This window comes from Podarcis pityusensis, assembly GCF_964106645.2.
Source record: "Podarcis pityusensis genome assembly, chromosome: 6".
Taxonomy (NCBI): domain Eukaryota; kingdom Metazoa; phylum Chordata; class Lepidosauria; order Squamata; family Lacertidae; genus Podarcis; species Podarcis pityusensis.
Genome location: NC_138030.1, coordinates 68,327,315 through 68,351,357, shown reverse-complemented (window position 1 = coordinate 68,351,357; position 24,043 = coordinate 68,327,315). Strand labels below are relative to the sequence as shown.

Here is a 24,043-nt window from a genome sequence, read left to right as displayed (position 1 = left end):
GATCTAACATTTTATATGTCAGCTCTTATTACTCTGTTTTCTGCAACTTCGCCATGTGTCAATATACTTTGCCTCAAAAAGACTTTTGGATTTATTTTTAAAAATGCACACATTTGGTCAAGAGTTCAGTCAATGTTTCTTGACCTGAAACAGCTATTTTTGTCTTCAGATTTTCTAAGCAGCGAAACTACACAGCATATGATTAGCACTGTACATGTTTATTCTAAGTTTACAGCTAGCTATGCCATAACATTCCAAGAGCAGACCACAGTGACCTCTGTAGTATATGATAAAAAGACCAAAACTAACATTGTGAAAACGAAATCCGGAATGTTACATTTAAGCTTTCCCACAGAATTATCTGGACACACATAGGGTCTGACTGGTTGACAAATATAAGGCTTGTGGCCAAGAGGCCCCAATTCTGCTCCTACTCTTTAAAACTGAAATAGTATGAACACAGATTAATGCTCATGTGCTAATTCTCACACAATATGATCTCAGATGTTTCTATTTGCAAGTAATTTTGTTCAGGACACTTTACTTCCAAAAATATGTAGTACAAGCTGGCAGCCATATGAACATTCTTAGTAGTTGTGGAAAGCAGATTTTTAAAGAAAGTTTACAAATTATGAGCTACAAAGGAGGAATATACACATCTCCACTATGATGTGTGTTACATTTCCAAATGCATGTGCAACCTGTGCTCTTCCTGTGGGGAGAAAGGTGCAAGTTCTTCCTCCATAGATTGCACATCCGCTTTTGCAGATTATCATAAATTTTGCTTATTTAAAACACTGCTACCCTTATCTGAACACACTGCCAGCTTTCAAGAACCGTCATAAAACATGCAACAAAAGTATAAAAAAGAAAATAACCAAACAATAAAAAGAAAAGTAGCACAAATATTAAAAATAACACTTTTTTGTCTTATAAACGGGGGTGGAGGGTAAGCTCTGTTTCAAAGCTTATCTGATGAGCTTCCTGAATCAGTTCCCTCCATGGAAATGAACTGGAGAAGCAATTAACCTTATGTGGACATTCTGTACATAGCTAAGGACATTCTGTACATGGCTAAGGTGTCCTAATGTACATCTCCAACTAAGGAGAGAGTCTTCACACGTATGTAATCTCTTTTATTTCCAAAATTATATTTTTAACCATCTATGAGCCAATATTTCTGCAATAACAGTTTTATTTTTTGTCTTGTTTCTTTTTTGGAACTGGAGACAAGCTACTGTGCTGGTCACATTTCTAAATACTTTCAGCTAAACAGGCCCATTTAACTATGCAAATACACTGGCAAATGTTCTGTTCAGCTCTAAAAATTTATTCATCTTGCAACGATCAATAATGGTCTTGGCAATGAGTTTCCATTCCTTCCAACATCGAACCAGTGTGCATCTTAATTACTTTTGTGCACATAAACCACCAATTGTCTACGGTCCAGACTTTGCCCAAGTATTTTTGTTACATATTTTGCAGTTTGAGGTCCATTAAATTAGCCACAGTTATGAACAAACCATTTTTCTTTCTTTCCAGCTGTACTGGGGTGGGGCTAATTAAAATAGGGTAGAATATGCTACAGAAGCAACTTTGTCCTTCTACCAAAGACCAAGGCATTCATTATTCAAGTTTATTGTGAAACACTATTCAACAAGGTAATTAATTTTTAAGAACACAGAAAATAGAAAATGTTGCAAAACGATTAAAACATAGCAAGACCTGCCAGAAAAGTTTAGAAATCTGTAGTTTTTAAAGAAAACTATACTGTATTTCTAGTTCTAGAAGTTAACTTCCCTGAGGCCTTCAACACAACTATTTTTTGAAATTAATTTCACAAGTGCAGTGCAGTTAATAATGGAATGATCTTCCCTCAAACTGGTGGCTTCCATGTGTTTTGGACCACAACTCCCATCAGCCCCAGTCACCATGGCAAATGGGACTGGGTGATGGAAGTTTTAGTCCAACAGATATGGAACGCACCAGGCTGAAAAAGGCTGCTATGTATGGTAAAGGTAAAAGATCCCTGACAGTTAAGTCCAGTCACGAACGGCTCTGGGGTTGCGGCACTCATCTCGCTTTACTGGCCAAGGGAGCTGACGTTTGTCCGCAGACAGTTTTTCCGGGTCATGTGGCCAGCATGCCTAAGCCGCTTCTGGTGAAACCAGAGCAGCGCACGGAAACACCGTTTACCTTCCCGCCAGAGCGGTCCATATTTATCTACTTGCACTTTGACGTGCTTTCAAACTGCTAGGTTGGCAGGAGCTGGGACCTTACAATGGGAGCTCACCCCGTAGCAGGGATTTGAACCGCAGACCTTCTGATCGGCAAGCCCTAGGCTCAGTGGTTTAGACCACAGCGCCACCCGCTTACCTGCTATGTATGGTACTCTTCCTTATTCTGCAAAGCTGTTCCAATGGTAAAGAAAACAGCTCCCTATACACATTCAACATGGCTTAATCACCAAAGGGTGATAAGCCCTTACTAAGATTAAATACCAGTTTAAACATTACCTCAATGGCTGTTGCCAGAAATCAGTTCCATGGAATAAGTCCAAATGGCAGTACTAACAATTGTATTTGCTTCCCACATTGAATTGGTTTCCCCTTTTGGCCTGATTATGCAATAAGAATCTGCACCAATAGTACATTACTGCTGCCACACAGCCCTGAAAGCAGTAAATTAATCTTGGCAGCAGCTACACTACCGAACTGAATCAGCCTAAAGTAAGAAAATGACTTCACAATCCATGAGTGCCCAGTTACTGCCAGTGATAATCTGACTGCAGCTTCAAGATCTCCAAGTATATAACCAATGGGGGGATAACACCGTGAGCTCCTTTGGGAGAAAGGGAGAGAAATTTGATAAAGTATAAATAAACAAACACCAAAGATAATACTAGTATTTCACCTTACATCCAGAGTGGGTAGAAGGTATATCTGGATCTACTGGTAGATACTGGGTGATTTGCTGCAAATTTGCAAGGGTCCAATTGTTTTAACACTAGACATAATAAAATGTCCCCTCTCTTCCCCTTTATTTTGGCTGGGGATGGGAACCAGGTAGAAAGGGCTGTGAGCTCACCTTTGGTACTGAAGATAAATTATTAGGGCTGGATGTGCTAATTTAAAGTGTGCCTGTCCTTCCTCTATTTCTGGATCTCTGGGTTCTATGAAAAGAAAGTAGATCCACTAGCTTGAAGTCTGCTCATCCCTGAGACACAGTGTTCCTATGCATGCATGTAAACACACACACCTAGGTATTTACATGATATACAGTCATGATACTAGATTAACACTCACACCTAGAAGTTTCAGTTCACAAACATTAAAGATGCTTGATATCCACCCCAAATGTTCTTTCCTGTGGTTCAAGCAGCAGATGACGATCACTAACAGCAAACTTATTTATAGAAGTAATATAGAAATAACCTATATGATAATCAGCCTACCACCATCTATACAACTGCCACTCCTGAGGTCAGATAACCGCCCACTGAAATGAAGGAAAAACAGGGATTATTGTGCATCTTTAGGTAGACTCCTTGCCAGTTTGTCTCAACCAACTTGGCACTGCAATTCTATTTTTGGGAATCTTTGCAAATACAGGCTACTGGTGTTATTAATTCTGATCACGAGCGTTGACATGAGTAGCACAACAACCGTTATTAGCAGGGGCGTGGGAGCGCAGCAGTCATTAACAAAGGATAGTGTTTCCGTACGGAAAACTTCTCACATATCAATAGTAGCATGAAATAGCACTACTGCAAAGAATGCATAATCAAGAAACAGCAAGAATACTATTGATGTTATTCCCAGATGAGATATTAATTCCAAGACCCTCAGGAGCTGCTACTAAATTTGAGAGAAGAAAGCAAAACTATTCCAACACCCTGATGTCAAGAACCATTCCATGTGCAAAGGAATTCTGCCGGATGTATCACAGCACACATAGGTCTCTGGCTTGAGATAACCATTTATTCCTACCTGATTACTTTCAAGAACATGCATAAGAAATTTCAACACAACCAAAATGGGGGGGGACGGGGGGACGGACGACTAAGGGCATTCTATTATACTAAAAGAAACCAACTGTAAACTGATGTCCAGAAATGATGAACTGTATTGCAGTTGTGTTGTATTATTGTTTGTAAAATGCTTACTGAAATTTTATGTAGAACTAGGTAAACAAACTCTGGATCTCAGACATTATCTTTTCTTATGACTGTGTCCACACAATACATTTGATAGGGAGGATACTTGATGCATTTGGTATTCGTGTTTTATTTCCAATGCCTCTATTTTTTGTCATGTAGGATGTAGTTTCTTTAGGACTGTGCAAAGATTCTTATTTAATGTTACAGTTTGTAACAGCTTGATCTGGGAATGGACCTACTGTTAGTGGCATTTCAAGAAAATTTTAACTACCAAGCTGTGCCTCCCTCTCTCACTCAAAGCAAACATTTTTAATGGTGAAAAGCAAATAGCAACAAACTCAGCCAAACTGAATGAAAACCACAAAAGGGGCAAACAGAAAGAAAAAAGCAAAGTCATTTGCCACCCATTTCCAGATGTTAACACTTTTATTGCCTTTGGGCAAATAAAAGCAATCTGAAAAGGTAAAACATATTTTTCAACCTCTCTGTTCTTTGAAGTGTCTTCATTAAAATTTAAACTTTTGACTTTTTGGCTGGATTATATTTTTAAAGGACGATCTTTAAATTGATGCCAGTATCTTTATTTAGAAGTAGTTCATTCTCAGAACCTAATGTTCTTTCAAATTATCATATTGTATTCCATGAAATGGCTGTTGCAGGCATGAAACTTTTCCTAATGCTGAACACTGTAGTTTCAGCCTCTGTTATTTGCCTACTTGAAAGGAAGTCCTATCGAGTTCAACTGGGCTTAATCCTAGGATATAGGATTGCAGCCGATAACTAAATTACATATTTGCTGCACTAGAAACAAAAGCAGAAACACCACCCTGGTTTATTCTATGCATATAAGGAGAAATCAGTGTTTTCCAAAATATGGCATAATAATTAAACAAAAAATAGGCAAATACACATATGTTTTTCATTAAAAAATTCAGAACAGGATAATATCATGTGCTTTAAAAATGATTGGTTAAAATCATTATCATTTTTTTTAAAGGCAGTAACAGTTACACCACTCCTTTGATTGCTAATTAAATGGAGAGTTAGGTGTTACAAATCAATAACCACACAAACAAATGAAATGCAATTTCAGAAATAACTAATGATTTTGCTCATGTGTTTTGCAGTCCTAAACACATCTTTTTTCTAGAAATCAACTTTTTACTGCAATTGAATAATGGGACACACAATACTTTTAAGAATTTAAAACCACCCATATAATTTGTGTCCAAAAAGATACAGAAGTCATTGAGAAAAGAACTAACCCACTTTGTGAAATAAGAATAATAATCTTAAAATTCAAACAATATTGGAATTTTCAGCTAAAGGAACATTTTAATTAAAATGAAGCAAATATCTGCACTAGAAATATCAACCCCCCCCCCCAAAAAAAAAATCTCTACTGGTATAAAACAAAACAAATTTATGAAGTCTCCATTATTTAATTATTGTCAAACTAATTGTGAAAACACTTGCAAAATTCACCCATTTCTCCTTGAGTTCCATCAGTGACAAAATCACCTCTGACTGTCAGTCCACTGACACTCTCCTCTTCTCACCCCAATGGCTGCATATTGTAAAGCCAGGACTTTTAACTCCTAGAAATACAGATGGTGTTCCTTCCAGCCAAATACAAGAAAATGACACACATTTTGAATGCCATGAGAAGTGAGGAAAACATGATGTGAGTAAGACACTGTGTCGGAAATTATACCCAAACCAAAACACTAAGCAAAGAGAGGCAGAAAACAAAGCCACAAAAAAAAAAAAAAAAAAAAATTCAGAATAGAAATGCTAATCAGATGAAATGTAAAGCATTAATTGTCATTTTGTTAATCTACAAATCATTTCATAACCCGCTATGAGGCACCCCATTGCTATCCTGACTCCAAGTATCACAGTTTTGACATAGTACATTCAGGGAAAAAATGTTGTTAACAAAATACCTTGCTGTGTAGCAGAGAGATTTGTATTCTGTGCAGCTGACAGGTTAAAATGAAAAAATTCCATCCACAGGTATATTTCAAAGGCTCCACTGCTTTGATGTACTCTGTGCAGCAGGTTTTTCCATTCCTCAACCAATAGCTCCTGGTCACTTACATTCCATTTGCCAAATAGTAAAGTGTTTATTAGTCATAACCACACAGCTCTTCCAAAGGTAGAGAAGAAACTCCCAAACAAACAAAAAGATCACTCCTCTATACACGAATGCTTTCCCACAGTGACTCGCAAGTAGGGCATCATCATTTAAAACGAACCGGGCCAGCGAAACAACCACAGCGCAGACTCACAACTCACACAGACAGATTTATGATCCCTCCAAAGAGGAGGCTGCTAATTAAAATTTTAAAAAACCAGCTCAGTTGTTGCAAAGCACACAAAACCCAAAAGCAACTGAGGTAAACATCTCAGGTAGTCTAGCTTGTTTGTTCTCAATGAACCACATACACAACAACAGTAGATAACAGCCTGTATGTTTTCAAAAAGTGTGACACAGTCTTCCTCTTATACTGCAATTGTAAAATAAAAATAAAACATATACCAGGAAGGAAGATTCACTGAGTTCAAAAGAACACTTTGGATTTAAGCAAAAGATGTGTAATAAAAAGTGAAGCAGGAGATAAAGGACTGGAAAATGTCAGAAGATTACCTCTTGCTACCTTTAACATAGTATTGCATTTATTCGTCTAAACCTGCATTTTACAGAGGTTTTATCCCCCCCCCCGCCTTCTGTTACAGAATTTCAATTGGGATTCCGCTCATCAATTCTGCTATTTAATTATACATTTCCTTATACTCCCTTAGATGTTAGTAACAGCACAGCATTATCTTTTACTAGGGATACTTGCATGGCACTGAGCCCCACTGAGCATACTGTGACTTACTTCAGAGTAAACATGCATATATCATCAGGTTGCACAGATTATAAGCCGTGAGTCTAGGCAAGCATCACAAAATGTCCTTTTATTTTTCAGAGATGTAGACATTAAATGTGAGCTCTCAAACCCAATCATGTATATTTCAGTAGTCAATATTATACATAGCGTAATGGTGCATATAAAATGTGAGGGCTGTTTTGAAACTAATTCTTATTATGTACGATGATTCTGGATTCCTAATCTCTCTAATAAAATTGGGTATCTATAGGTGATATACCAGTTACTGACAGCTCATGGAAAAGCTAACAGCTGACAATTTAAATGTTTTCGAAACAAAGACTTTGGCCATCGCAAACTTCAAATAGATGTGATTATATGCTTACTAGAAGCCAGCCTGTAGTATGAAGTAGCAAAACTTTTAAACAAACATTTTTGAAGGATTGCAACTTTTTATCAAATTTGTTTATACTTCCAGTTCTGCATTCAACTATCCATTTGTCATGGCACATCATACAAATCTGTCTGAAAAAAGGAAACATGAGCAAGTCTATTTCTTCCTCCTGTGCAGCCAAGAGATCAGAAGCAACCCACTGCCTCTTTTAAACTAACCAGAGTTTACTATATGCAAGCTGTGGAAACCCTGCTTTAAAGTATAATTTGTTAATAAGTCAGGATGAAGAGAAAAAATATGTTTAACTGGGGTTTCAGCAAACCAGTTTAAATGATTAGTACCCCAACCCCACCCCACATTTGGGCTAGCTGAAGTGCTTCTAATCTTCCCTTTGCATCCACATTGAAGGAGAGGGAAAAGGGACACACAAGTCCAAGCAGACTTGTTTATGCATGGTTTTGGCATGACATCAAACACAGGCCAGTGATTTTAATTTGCCACACTGCGCTGCTGCATATCCTGTCCCTTGACACTGCAATATCAGTGCTACTTCGCAGGATTCTGCCACATGAAAGTCAGAGAGGAGGCAGATTATCAAAGCATATGTGTTTCTGCATGTTCCACAATAAAATATAGATAGTTATTCTGTTCTCCCATATTGGATATTCCTAAAGAATGCTCACCCTAAAAAAAGGGGGGGGGGGGGTTCTCCAGGCAACTATGTTAATGCATGTCTCACATTGGGCAAATGTGTGTGTGTGTGTGTGTGTGTGTGTGTGTGTGTGTTCAATTTTCCAGACCTTTTCAAATTCTAACACCATTTAACTATTGTTATATTCATCTCTGGTCAGTCTGTTTCTTCACAGTAGTTGGGTTAAGATGCGGTTTTAACCCTACAATGTTGTCTGGGGCTCTCTCCTGTGATTATTTACATTACTGTGCCTGGAATATTGCTACTTAACTAAGACCATGTCATTTTTTAAATTTTATTCTTTAATTGGATTTTTGTGCCACTACACTGTATAGTGATTGATGGCATTGTATGTTTCTTTAAACTGTTCTAATTATCTGTCACCCAGATAATTTATGTAGAATATGACTAGTAAAGAATTTATTTTATATATACCGTATTGGCCTGAATATAAGCCTCACTTTTTCCCCAAATTCTGACCGAGCGGCTTATATTCACGACCTTACGGTATGCAGCCAGGAGCGCCCGCCCCATGCATAGTCCCCCATCCTCTCCCCCAAGGCCGGGAAGGGAAAGAGCAAGGAATGCGAAAGGCCGCTGGCAACACAGTGCAGCTCCCTCCCCCCCAGTATGCAGCCAGCAGCAGTGAGGAATGGAGCGGCTTATATTTAGGTATTTTTTCTTTCCCCCCCCCCCTCCAATTTTAAAGGTGCGGCTTATATTCAGGCGCTGTTTATATTCGGGCCAATACAGTATATAATAAATATTGTTCACATTGGCTAGATGTTAATACATCTGAGCCTGTTTCAGTTGATCCTTCACACTTACAACCTGGTGACCATAGTATATTTTAGTGTGCCATCATTTCTGGATCTGGACCATAATATTTGCATTCTGAGAGAGCACAGATGCTTTGGCTATGTGGTCATTATTAATTAATCAGAAATCATTCCAACAATGCTGATTTTCAATTATCTACAATTTATTTAAAAAGGTGCGTCTCAACTTATCCATGCCATCCACAGCTGGAAAAAATAAATTAAAAAGACACCATCCTAGAATCAGCAGAATAAAATACACCACAGGGAAGGAATTAAACTTACTCTACACTTGTTTAGCCCTTAGCCCTGGCAATTAAAACACAGCAAAAACAAGCAAGTCTTTGCAGCATTTCTAAAAAACACTCAGGCTCCAATTTACATGAAATCCTGGGAATGTGGAAAAGCCACTGAGAAATGTTCAGGCCCTAATGCTGGAATGTGTAATCTCTTCCCTCCAGATGCTGTTGGACCACTGAAAGCTCATTATTTTGCTTATAGTTCATATTTTGCATATTAATGGTTTAAGGCGGATACTCTCAGATGATCTCAAAAGACTGTGGTGAGACTTCGAGAAGGTGGCAATTTAAGTTGATTTGCCAAGCAACTTTATTTAAGAAATCCGACTGTAAATTAAGCCAAATGCCTAAGAAATGTACAAAAATAATGGGCTGGGTCCAGACTGTTTATGTGAATGGAAGGGCTCCTTTCATGGTCTCCAATGGATGAAGCAGGGGGAGATTAAGGTATCTTCCCTGATTTCCCCTCGCCTTGGCAGCCCACACAGACACACTACCTTTCACACTGTTCTTCCAGTTCAGCTTTCCAAGAGGGAATCAGAGACAGGCATGTATAACTTGCCCTGTGCCCTCTCAACAGTGCAACAGAGCTCTAGATCCAACCTAGTATGAATACAAATACATAATAGATGAAGTTACCTGTTACAACACAATATTTAGGATCTAACAAAGCTTTAGTGGGAATCAATTCTACTCATGCAAATGGAAGTGTTTCTGGGGCGTTTTCCCATTCGCCCCTTCAGCTGCAAGACTCCAAACCACATCTCATTCCATTCTGGCATATTTCCCAACCAAATAGAAGCAGCTTTCAAGTGGTGCTGGAGGTAGCAGCAGTAAAGCCCTTCTTCATTCCATGAATGGAATTCCATTCATATTAATACAAGCAATTATTTCTCTCTCTCTCTCTCTCTCTCTCTCTCTCTCACACACACACACACCCACACACCCACACCCCACACCTCTACAATATTTACAGCAGTGGGTTTTGTTTCTTTGTTTTCCATTTAGTAAAAGAAGTTGCAACAACAAAACAAAACTTTGCTCCTCTTATTTCTTCTTTTTCAAAATGACATGAAATGATACAACTTTCACGTCCTGATATTTATTCTAGTCAATTAATATATACCTATTTTCCTGAGCTAGCTAGGCTTTCCAAGAATCCCATCCAAAAAACAGAAGGGAAATGAATTCTATGTATTAAAAGCTGGTGCTTTTTAGGCATCTGAAGCTAGACAAGAATATGCAACCCTTGGCAGAGTCAACCCATTCATCCCAATGAAAATGCTGTGCAAAATCCAAGAGTGTACAGTCATTCATTCACTGAGAATGAATGAATTCTCAGTGATGCCCCCCTCCTGTACCACACGTAAGTCATCAGCTTCTCCATTTGTTATTTCTCCTTCCCTGGGACAAACAACTCTCTACGCCCAACAGCAAAGTTTCACGCAAATATATTTCAGAATTTACAATTTATGTCCTAACTAAGAAGGATGAAAGAAATATCTGACTTTGCATTATTAAGCAGATGAGCAGAAGAAATGTATTTCTGACATCCTTCATACTTACTACAGCCAAGGAGAGCAAAGGTGGGTCGAACTTCAGAAGATCCACAGCTCCAGTCCCAAGTCCGTCTAGGAGTATTTCTATATTCCAAATAAGTATTTCTGCCATAATCCTATTGGAGTGTAATTGCTGTGGCTAATATCCTTACCCTCTTATGAAAATGTTCCACATAAATGTGGTACCAAGTTGTTATGATAACACATGATCATGCTGTGAAATGGTAATTCCTATACAATAGCCCTTGCCAATACCATAAATCTCTTTATTAGACAACATACTATTACAGGAGATCTACTTAACTGTTTCTCTACTTAAAGGGCCCTTTGGTGTTACAACAACAAGCCGATTTTTTCACATTAGCAAGGATTAGACAGTATAAATAATGAATCGGCACCAAGATGGTGTACTTTTGTGACACCAGTAAACCTTTTTGCTAGTTGTTTAAAAGGATAATCAAAAATACAATAAAAGCCTGTGTTCTCCTGCACATATACACATTTTTAACATTACGGCATTGTAATAAACCTTCAGAAGAATCAACTCTCAAACCAATTTTCTGGGAGGATTTATGGCAAGTGAGTGTGTTTCTGAGTGCTGCTTCAGTTTTATGGAATGTGCAACTATGCATAATGCTCTATTTCATATTAAAATCACAGCAGATAGCATGCAGACTTCCCAAACTACCTTAAATGAAAATAGAGTGCCATTATTTTTCAGAGCTAAACAGTGCTTATTTCAATGCCATCTCCTTCTTTGTACAGCAAGCAATATATTAAGTCACATTTATTTCCCTAACATTTCTCGTTTCATGAAGAGCTTCATCATCCGAAAATGCATAATTCAAATTCTAAAACATGCAGGAACATCCTTCAAATTCCTGATACTAAACCTTAAAAGATGACATTAGCAAATGCAAGGCGTCCATGTCTTAGGTGATATTTATTTATTAATAAGCTCATAATTTGATATTATTATACCACCATGGCCTTTTTAAACTGTAAGCAGGGCTGTAGTTTTTTTCACCCCTAAATGTTTTAATGCTGAAGGTTTAGCTGTTGAATGCATTACACTAATTTGTTGGCTATAGTACTAGTGATGTTTTTTTGTAAAATAAAAACTAAGACTTGACCTCGCAACTGTAATGTAACCAAGAATATAGATAGATGATAGATAGACAGACAGATGGATAGATAGATGTGAAAAAATATCCCATTGTCACAGCTTTCCACTCAGCATACCAAACACTATAGTTAAATTAAGGAAGCCCTGAAGCTTGTGAACTTATTTTATTTATTTTTAAAGAAGGCAACAAATTATTTTCTGAATATTTCCTGATGTTTCGGTTGCCAATGATTCTTTACATCCACCCCCCCCCCATACAGTTGCACAAGTATTACTAACATGGGAGTTTGCTTTTTTTTTAAAAAAAAAAACACCCTAATTTTAAAGCAAAGAGTATTTTCATCTGAAAAGGGAATGTCATTTTAACATCCACTTACACTTTTTGCATATTAAATTTACAAGTGTTTGCCAACTGCTATCAGCGATGTAGGCGCTTCTCAAAGCATACCCTTGAACACACTTTACATGTAAAACACTTCTAATCTGAGCAAAAGCAACAGAGAATGCTGTAACAAGCAGACATTGTATTTATGCTGAAAAACAATTGCAGTCCTTAAAAAAAAAAAAAGCCACGATTATTCTGATTATCTCATATGCAAGCTCCCTCTGCAGGTAATAGGAAGAGTTAGCAAAAAGTATGCAGAAAATGCAAAAATTTAGCACTGGAAGACAAACAAATGGACACTCTTTGAAAGGAATTCCCAGACAGCTAAGAGTTACCTCATATCAGTCACTCCTGAAGAAGGCACCCTGGCCATTTTCCCCCCTGCTGGCTCTATCTAATTCCCCTTGTCCTTCAAAACAGTTAAGCAAGCAGCTTTAGCTCACTGCATACCAAGATGTAAAAGCTGCTGCTGCTGTTTCCCCCCCCTCAACATCACATTAAGACTTTTATGGGAAAGGGAAAACCAACACTGAACCATCCTGAAGTGGAGGGACCACCCAAAACAAGTCATCACTTCCAGGCTAAATCATCTCCTTAACCAAAATAAACAAACACAGCACTGTGGCTCTGTTTAACGTCCCTCTGCCACATAAGCCAAAACCTATTCCTATTAGGATTAACTTGCTACCTCAAAGTTTAGTATCAATTACACTGAATACAAACATGGGTATTTTAAGAAAAATAAGCACATAATATTAAATAACAGGGGGAAAACATTTACTAGTTGCCATATCCTTGTTTTCATCCATCCTAAGAAAACCATTCTACTATCACAGAAAACACTTTTGGCCAAGCGTGGATATGTAGAGCTATAATAAATGAACACACCCAATGTTTGATATAAACTCAGTAAAATTCAGGCTTTGGGTGGCTTCTGACACGGGCTACAATCCTAACCATGTCTACTTGGCAGTAAGTCCCATTAAATCACTCTAAGGTTAAGTGAGGTACGCAGACCCACCAAAATTAGTGGACAAGTTTTAGTCATTGCTGTCTTAAATCCACTGGTGTCAACAGATCCACTCTGTATATGACTTTGTCAGATACCATCCATACTGTGCCAGAGGTGCTAGCCAAAGTCAACCTACAGTTGGGCTACAATTACAAACCGAACCAACCCCAAACCCTTGCAGAAGGGCTGTAAAACAGCAGAAGAGTATCTGGTTTTAATAAAGAAGGTTCCAAGGTTCAATCCCTAGTATTATATCCAGACAAGGTTGAGAGAAACCACAGTCCAAAACCCTAGAGAGCCACTGGGAGTCAGTGGAGACAATGCTGAGGTAGATGAACCAATGGTCTGAACTGGTATAGAAGAAGCTCCTTAGGTTGCTACGTAACATCAGCATTTGTGAAGCTGGAGTGGCACCAGTTTTCTACTTTTTACCTTAACCATTTGTTAGGTCACTCCTACAAACAAGAAAGGCTTTGTGGTCTAATATAAAATGAACCCAAGGTTGATTTCGATGTCCAAGCTCAATTTCTCTGGGTTGTCATAAAATTCCTCTATAAACCAGGCAAGTCCCTTTCAGAAATTCAATTACTAATATATAAAACCTATATATTTTGCCCTCCGGGGTAGGGATGAATTCATGAACTACAAGGTTAGGGGCGAAAATCCAACACAGATTATGACAATACGGCCTTTGCCACCCGGGGAGGAAATGAAGTGCAGCATGCAGACCAAAATGCTGTTTCTAATAAATGACGATAGCACTGGTAAAAATGATAACCAATGTACGTTTTTTAAAAATTGATGAGAAATAACTGAAAGGAATATTTAAAGGCAAAATTGTTAAAGCAGACCAGGAAAGGATCGAGAAATCACGATGCTTTTCTGAATGAGCTTTCAAAAGCATGTAACACAAGCATATAGGCAACTCTTCTCTGTTACAGGAAAGCCTCTAGTGGCCAAATCCATAGCCTGTCATCAGCAGGTCCTGTTTAGTAATCTTCAAACGATGTGGCCTTGAAGGCTTCAGGCACAGTGAGTGCTGAGAGAAGGAACACAACATCCAATCTACACAAATAAATACATTTAATAAAATTTCTTTAGAGAGAGAGAAATCAGACTATTTCACTGTTTCTTTGCAAATCTAAGCAAAAAACAGAAAGGGCGAGTCCCTCTGTAATAACTCTGATTTCCTCCCCTCTCCTTTCCTGTTGTCTATCAACAAGAGTTTACTTCCAACCTTTCCTTTCTGAAGCTAAGCAAGCTCATATTCAGTAAGTACACATGACAAAACTAGAACCCAGTTATTCCATCCACGTATGCTAATATAGCTACACTGATTTCAAAAGACAACGGTCTAGTCCAAATATGCACCTGCACTCAGCACAAAGCGAATCAGGTCTTGTCAGTCAGCAAGGAATATTTCATCAGCAGCTAAACGCAAGCAGCTAAACGCAATCACAATTATAGCTGAGCCCTCCAGACTACACATACTGGAACAGAAATACCTCTTGCAAGGAGTGGGGGGGGGGTTGTTTGGGGACCCATTTTATTTACCCAGATCAAAGAGAGTCTGGGTCGTTAACTTGCAGTGTGGCTGCAAGGTCCTTTCATGCTCTCCTGGCCAAAGAAAGGAGGGAAGGAATTTTGCATTAAGCTATGACACGGCAAAAACAATGGCTGACTCACGTCAACAATCATGTTCCATCATGAAATCCGGCTCATGAGCTTGCCAAAGAAGATGCCACCCAGCAATATTTTAAATGGAAAGAGGCAAGAGCTGAACAAGTTTGGCAGAGTTGCCTTCTCTGTCTTAATCTCTCACACATGTACAAGTTCTTATGGTATGCACTGTCCATGGGTGGAAGGAGATGACAGAAATTGTTGGCATGCCAGTGGGAAATGTGCTGGCTGTTTCTTCTTTTGTGCTACATGCTCAGGTGATTAATTTGGAAAAGCAAAACAAAGGGACTTCTGGGACCTGGGGCTTCCTGAAAGACACCCTATGTCTGGTAGTCCTATGGCCTATTGCCAGAAGTGTGGGGTGAGCTATGATTATTTAGAGGGGGGAAACTATGAACACTGCTCCTCTTCAAAAGCACTAGGGCCTAGGGCCGTGTCCTAGAGGTCTTAGTTGCTGGGCTTAGCCCAGAGGGAGGCCTGTTTCCAATTAAACCTTGCTCCCATCAAGCCAAAGTTTCATCCCAGTTTCAACTCTCCATATACCTTATCAGCAACTAAGTAGAAATCTCAGAATTCTTTTTTTAAAAAAAAAACAGTCATCCATTTCCCCAGCAGCAAAGAACAATTTTGGCAGTAATGGAAGTGAAAGTATTCCGCCGTCTAGAAGCAGAGCAATAATCATTCCGAGGTGTTGACTCATATGAAAAAAAATCTACAGCAGACGCAACACACGGTTAAAAGAAAGAATAAAAGCACCTATTTAAATATGGGGATGAATTTTGCATCAAGGGAACAAATCAAATGGTAAAAAATAAAGTATCAACTGGTAACGCATAACTGATGGCTCAAAATTGTTATTATGTATTCTCCAAACTAAGAACATGCAGACAACTAAGTTTGCTATCCTATACCCACTTAGGATATTATTTCTGAAATACACTGATTTGCACAATAGATCTTATTCAAAACTTTTGCAACTCAAGCAATATAGGTAATGACAACAGCATAAACATAGTGCTCAGTATTTTTTTTATTCAAAATAACATATTTTAGAACCCACAAAAACGTGAATCCAGTATCAAAATAGCAGAATGTGTTCCCCTTGGCTTAGAATCATTTCCTAGTTTCGACATCCAAATGCCAAGCATTTCTCTCCTGAACATGGCCAAAAATATTTAAAATATTGGAGTTTAGAACCAGTATTTATATTCAAACCATGTATTACTGTCCTTCGGCCTTACTGTTTTGAGAAAAGCAGCATCTGACAGTGTTTACTACTCCTTCTCATTCACACAAAATGAAGCAAGAGATAGCAAGCCTCAGTTGCTGGAGTATCCTGCAGCAGTTCTACGCCATTTATCCCCCAAAATCTCCTAGAACAATTCTTGAAACGGACAAAAACATTTATATATAATTAGAAAATAATGTAAAGCATGCAAAAAGTATCCCTTTACCATAAACACTAGTCAAGCAGAATGAGAATCTGCTTGATATACTGGAATTATAACTCAAATTAATTCTCTTTTTAAAATAAAAACTGGCAATTGTGGGCAAAACATGGAAACTACAGTACAAGGAGATGTAGTTTCTTGTACATCTCCTTGCCTCTTGCAAAAATAAGTAACATTGTAAAGTGTTTTGTACACTATAAGTGCTATATGTAGCTACTAAAAAGAGGTTACAAAAACATTTAGCTGCATTATGTCTTTAAAAATTAGAACTTCGCTTCCTTTTGTATCCATGTACCCAAATACAAAATAACAAAAAACGAGCATTGTTTCTTCCGAGGCCGCATGCATGTCTAATTGATGGCTTTCCCTTTCTTCAAAAACACTGTAATACTTACAGTGGGGAGGCTGGATCCATTTCCTATGATCAGTGTCAAATATTTCACACAGGGAAAAGTCACAATTCACGCATCGTATTTGACACAGTGTGTGTCTGTGTGTGTTTCACTACCCAGGTTTGTACCAACTGCAAAATGTGCTTAAATAAGCTGTCCAGAGCAAACGCAATTCAGAACCAACAAGCAATCATTTAAATGCCCAAGTATATTTTAATGTTTATAAGGTTCTCATTCTAGGCTGTTAGCCAACAAGAGGTCCCCTTTTCTCCCTCAGCACACGTTCTGTTGTCAGGCCATGATTAATTCTGTGCTCTGTAGAGGGAGACATTACATCCGGGCTAAAACATACCTAAATTTTACCCTGAGGCAGAGGTCTGGTTTAAACATCTCCATTCAAAGTGGCATTTGTCTTCCCCCTTTCAGTCACTTTATTCAGAAATTCTAGCATGATGACTTGGTGACCTACAAATGGCCCACCGGTTTTAAACTGTTATGTTGCCTGCCCCTTGTAGCTGGCGGTTTTAGAGACTCAGAGTAGCAAGACTGTGTGTGCATCAGGAAACTACACAGAGGCAGATGTTCAACAAATAAAAAAGACAAATTCTAGCTTTCTGTACAAAAGGCAGAGGCAATGTTTTCAAACTACAGTATTACAACACAGAGAGCCTACAGAAATATGCAATCATTTTAAAAACAGAAAAATATCTCTAACACATCATCATATATTTTATTTTTTAAAAGGCGAACAATTGTATCTTAAGTGAGTTCTTCTACACTGGAGACATGAAATGGATGCTATTACTGTCACCCTACAAAGTAATGTACTTTACTATATTTGGTCTTCAATCTTGCTTGAAACACCTACTGAGGTTTTCATATTTTTTTCCATTACAAAATCAAGGAAGATATGCAGGTAAAAAACAAAAAATGGCTGGCGTGACCATTTTCCATACTCAGTGCAATCCTATACACGTCTATGACAAATATATACATTTACGCAGAAGCAAGCCCTACTGAGTTCAATGGGGCTTACCTGTCAGAGTGTATAGGATTGTAGCATATATTCCATTTCTTTTGGAAAGTTAATGCTCTATTAGTTGACTTATCCACTTGCGCTCCTGCACAGAGAAAAGCAACAACCACCTACAGTAGAAAAATGTGGCAAAATTACATGCTATTGCATATAGATTACACTATATTCTTGGTGCATTAAGAGCACAATCCTATGTATGTTGACTTAGAAGTAAATCCTACTGTGCTCACAATGAGGCTAACTCTCATGTAAGTGGGCACAGGTCTGCAGCCTCTATATGGCCACTTTTGATAATGCTAGGGAATTCATACATTGCTGGCAAGATGCTACTTAACAAGGTAATCTCATTTCTGTGGTTTTTCAGTATAATTGATTTTCCCTCTTAGCTGCTCTGATAATTGAGCAAAATTATACAAGCGTGGTGGGATTTTACTTACCAGCGCACAACACATAAAATCTTCTACAAAGATGAAGTATACTACTTCATAAAACTTCATTTTTGTTGTAATTAAACAAATTGTATTTAAGTTTGGCTTGTGCTGCCAAAACAATCAATAACATTCATTTTATATATTTATTTATTTTGCAGCAGGCTGCACTTTTATCTGCAGGTGTCAGACCCTGTGTTTACTTTTAGTCAAGACTACAATGTTCTTGACTAGTGTGCCTTTCTGAATAAAATTTAGGGAGGAAAATAACAGGCTTCTGTACAGTTGGAAGCATTTAACGCCTGACAAATACCACAAGGGAGGAAAAATAATAGCACATGCAAATTATATATTGCTTCTTTGACCCATAAAATGCTCCGTTTAAGATAATGAGCCACAACCTTGCCTGCACTATAATTTCAGAGTCTGATCAACAATGTTTTTCCTTAAAAGACTCAACTGATAGGTTTAAGTGCATCAGGTTGTCGCTTATCTTTTAGTACTTGTTAAGGAATGTGTGTGTGTGTGGTGTGTGAGTAATAGAGAGAGGGAGAGAACTTCAGCAGTCACCACTAAAAATAAAAATAATGATAGGAAGCAATGAATTGCCATGTAACTAAACTGATATAAAAATGATCAGCTTCGACAGACAATGTTTATGTAGGAGAATTCTTCAGAAAGGAAATGAACTAATATTTTAACTGATCAAGAAGAGATAACAGAATGAACTCTTCTTATTAACTCCCAAACATCATCAGCTCCATCTGCTTGGAAGTTCCATTATAATGACATTTATCCTATTTTCCAACAATCTGAAAAAAATTAAGCATGCTATGTTTAAGAGTGCACATGTGCTCCTGGGAAACTGAAAAGCCTCTCTCTTCAAACATGTAGCATCAAATCTTCAAAATAAGAATAGAAAACAGTTCTGTGTAATGTGACATGTATAAGTAGCATGACTAATGATAATTCCGCTAAATTTCCTATGAAAAATAACGGACTTGTTTCTGCTCCTACGCACGAATTAAAAATTACAGTTGGGTTTAACTATTGCTTCCTATCTTTCATTTGGAAAAGTCATTAGCAGTTTTAGTAACTTATTTTTAACTGCCATCTTGCAGACATCCAAATGCAAAACAAAATAACCCCCAACTCCTGAGACTTCACTATAACAAAAAGGGCACCCCCCCACACACAAAGACAGATCCCACAAACAGCCATTTGTCACTACATTCAATTAAAGTCTGGTTTCTATGGAAAATCCATGTTGTTTAAAGGGGAAAAAGGCTTTTTAAAAACCAGGGAGCGGGGTTGGCTATTTTAAACAAAAACAAAACAGTAATTTCTGTGTAATTTCTTTTGCAATGCACACACCTTCTTCTGAAAGGTAACTTGTTCCAGTGTTAACTATATCGTTTCCCCAAAATTATACTTTTGTGAAATCTTTTACCAGGAAGTGCAATATATCCTTAAAGGGGGGGGGAGGAATTATGCCTGTCAAATTCTTCTACTTTATTTGTTCGTGTCAATTATGCTATGTAAAACAGATGAAAACAGTGACATGCCAGTTTGTAGTATTTTAAGTATGAATTGCACTATTATATGTGGTTCCCTGACTGGATCTTACCCCATCTTAGTAACTTCCCTTACTGATATGTTGTCACTGAAAGCTGTAAGGGACAAATGAAACATGGCGGCAGTTTCTGAAGTGTTCAAATTATGGACTAACCGCTAAGCAAACTTTGCTTTTTTAATGCTCTCCTCTTGCTCATTTTAAAGAAGGAAAACACCCAGAAGCCTGGTGTTAATGTCTCTGCTGATTGTGAAAATTGCTGCAATAAAAACTCCAACTGCTTGCCTTAAATTAAGACTTCCAAGACTACATGCAACATCTATATCTTTGTATTGGTTTTTATAACATTTGGAAGCTTGGCTGCTTTCTTTGATGTTGGTCCATTAATGAATAGGGGAGCCAAATGTGGCAGAGAGAAAAAAATAACTGTTTATTGGAATATCTCAAGTCAAAACCTGCTTTAATTGGTTTGTGCTACCCCACGTTGATTCAATATCCTGATTTCTCCAGCTCTAGCTGCCAGAGCAACTGAATATCTATGTTCAGTTGCTGTTGCCAACACATAGTGACCCACTGTGATTGAAAATGGCAGCTGAAGCACGGCTGTAGCACATTAATTTCTGTCTAAGTGGTCCAATTTTGTCTTATGAATTGCTGAGAGTCTTCCTTCTGTGGCATTTTTATAGAAATTTGTCGAATTTTGAGATCACCGTCATTTAAACTGAAGTGCAACATTTCCAAGACAATTTTTAGATTATCTCTAATGGCTGTACTTCCTTTACAGCATGTAATGTACTTTCTTTACAGCACTCTATGTCCAAAGCAGGCTAGTTAAAAGTAACTTAAGTGTCGTAATGACAACTGCATCAATATGTTCCATTTATACCACCAAAAGGTACTGCTATAAGCAACTGAAGGCATTAAGAGTAAATAAACTGGTGAAAATCACCTCAGTGTAATGACACCCCATTTGAGGACTGTTAAAAGATCTCCATCCACAAAATCCTGAACTGCTCTTAACCATTTAAAATTAGCAAATGTCTTTAAAAAACAAAACAAAACCCTGCACAATTCATTGTTTTCTTCAAGGCTTCCAAGCAGCCCAGCTTCTTAGTGATAGTAAACTAAAAATAGACTAATATGCATAAACAATTCTCCTGCTATAACAACCTATTTTTCCCACCCAAAACTAACCACTTGAGCCATGGAAATAAAGTTACAATATCAGTAGAACAGATACATATGATTTACAGAAGAAAAAGAAGAGCAATCAAGAGGTATTAGAATACACTGGGAAAGTTCATTTTGTTTAGCTTGATAAAAGAGACCTACCAAACTTCACCGCTCCCCCACAACCTCTGAACAATCTACTGTTTGGAAAGCAGCCCAATTTACTGAAGGAGTGCTGCATTCTGCTTGGCTACTGGTCTGCCAGATTACAAATATTGATTTTTAAAAAAATAATGAAAGAGGCATATCTCTTTGCAAACAGGGGAAAAAAACAGGAGTAGCTAATGAATCAAAAATTACGTAAATGTGGCAGCAACATAAACTGACTTAAAATGCAATGATGAATATTCTGCAACTACACTGCCAGGACCAGTCCTTGCCACAGCTATTTAAAGAATATGCATTAACACTACTTCTACTGAGGAGGACAACAATAGCAACAAAAGATACAGCACATGATTGTAGATAACCTATGCAAAACTGACTGGAGGCTTTAAAAAAAATATATATATCCAGGAAGGCATTTTAATTATTCTCTTATTATTCTTTGGAAATTAACCATAACAAATAAATAGAATGTTAAAATCTGTAACACACCCTATGGAATAAAAAAGATCTGCTATTCCTGTATTATGTATGAGAAGAAACGTGTGCTTTCTTCAAAGGTTTGCAAGTGAGTGGTCTTTTCTTTCAAAGATTCATTTGTAGGGGTTTTTTTTTTTTTAAGTAATTAGAAGTTCTTTTCCATTCAGGCCCCCTAATGAAATAATGTGCAGGCCATATCCAAAGTGTGAGTCCAAAAGAAAAGGCCTTGCAAATCCCACTAACAGAAAGGATAGGAGACACCAGAAACTATGAAACAGTGGCTGCCACGGAAAAAAAGGTCACCCTTTCCCCCCCTTAGAACAAACCATTAATCAATAGAATATAATTGTTTGGCTGTTTGCAAAAGCCTGCAGCATACAGACTATGTTCTTCGCTGGCATAATTACAAAACAGTAAAAGTTCAGAAACATAACCCAAGCCCACCTCCCCCTTTTACCCCTTTACAATCCCCCCACTGCCCTTTGGGCCTCTGCTTTGGAAGCAAATGGAAGACAGGCTGAAGTTTTCTCAATTGAGCTGAAAGCTAAGAAACCTTTGATATGCTAATAGCCCCCTTCAAACGGTAAGAATTCACACTTGCATTAATTCAAACAATTTGTGCAGAATGATGTGAAATGGCACCTCTTTTAGTGACAGGCAACAAAAGGGAGGGAATCAGAGTGTCTGAAGAAACCAAACAACAGAACATTTGTCCTGCAGAATGCTCTAAGAACATGTTCTTAAGGGGAAGATAAACAACACACACCTGAATCCCAAGATGAAGATCGGTTTGCCAAAGCAACTGTGCCCCAAACCCACCACCACCAGATTTATAAGAGGCGATTATTAATCACAAAGCAAAAATCCAGAGTCTTTTACAGGGTATCGCCAACACACAAACACACACCACCTTATGGAAGAAATCCCTCATACCTTGAGTCTAAGAGAAGGCGGCTTTTCGGGCTACCAGAACTGTATCTAAACACTCCTCCCACTTCGATCCCCCCAAGATGCTACAATAAATCACAACTTTAGCTTACACTTTTCAGAAGCATCTTCCAACACGCCACTTGTCCCCAAGTGGTCCTAAATACCTAACAAGTAAAAATGGAGCACAGGTTCTCCTTTTCTTCCTCCCCTCAAGAGCCACAACTGCAAAGGATTATAATTCATTACTATTTGCAAGTCTCGTGCAAGGGGGGGGGGGCTAGTCAGGCTGCTCCTCCATCCTTGTGCTTTAGTGAAAATGAAAGTGCAACAAGTCATTATTTACTTAAAGGGCTGCAACTTTTCCTCTCAGCGGGCCACTTGAATTCATGAAGACGACTTGGTAGGGGCCTGCTACACACACACACACACACACAGCCAGCCAGATGAATGAAATCAGCCACCAGGCTTTCTACTCTAAAAGAACCCAGAGTGAGGAGGCTGCCTGGCTGGTCACACACATAGCAAAGAATGCTGGAGCAAAGGGAAGAAAGAAGAGAAAAGCTTGCTCCAATAACAGGATCCAGATGGCTCTTGCTTTTAGCCAGAGACTTGCAAGCCTTCTTTGGAGGTTATTTCCCCCCCCCCCAACCCTAAGAGAAGTAGGATTCCTAAAGAAACCCCTCTCCCGCTCCACACATCCACACTAATTTCTTTCCATGGGAGAAATAAGAGCTGCAAAACAGGAGACAATGTGTACACCCCCACCCCAAACACACTTCCAGTCCCAGGTCACTATACACCCACAAGTCTGGGCACACTCGCTGGTAAAGAAAGTCCTCTGGAATCCCAATAAAAATGTCCTTCGCGTTAAGTACTGTATTAAGTATGGCTTGAGCACTTGCTGCAATCCCACCTTGCACACTTTATTTCTTTTTAAGGGGGACCCGAAGGCCAGTCAAATCAATACCAGAGCAACAGTCTTTCTTGAGGATCGGGCAAAGTTTAGCAAGCTGGGAGAGGTTTCTCTGCCTTCCACCCACCCACTCGCCCAGCATTTGAGCTGCTGGTTGTTCCCGAGGGAGCTTACATGCCACGCGGGGGTTTCGCGTGGCGGATGATTTGCGTGGCGAGCGGCCGGCGGTGGGGTGGGGTGGGTAGGGAGGATAGGCTAGAAGAGGGGGAACCCCGCGCGAAAGTGTCCTGCAACAGCCCGGCGGACTGACTGACCTCTCGCCAAATCCCCGGGAGGAGCGCAGGTCCGCCCCGCTGCGCGCGGCGCAAGGGGGAAATCCTCGCGCGCGCTCTCGCTGGATCTGATCACAGGCCCGCACAGCCCTCGAAAAAACTGCCTCTGGTCGTCCTCCTCCTTATCCAGCCGGACTCTCAGCCCTTCAAGAGGCCAAGGCCCTCCAGGATCGC

General features: G+C 38.8%; 1 protein-coding gene across 22 annotated transcripts in view; it reads right to left on the bottom strand.

Moving 5' to 3' along the window:
- Positions 1–24,043, bottom strand: part of ADGRL2 (adhesion G protein-coupled receptor L2) — a 242,637-nt gene that overhangs the window by 177,931 nt on the left and 40,663 nt on the right. The window contains exon 2 of one of the 22 annotated variants that reach the window (XM_081008509.1): positions 17,879–17,988. The exons of the other annotated variants lie outside the window; for them this stretch is intronic. The gene's annotated coding sequence lies outside the window, so the exon portion shown is untranslated. The remainder of the gene's footprint in view (positions 1–17,878; positions 17,989–24,043) is intronic. 22 annotated transcript variants of the gene reach the window in all.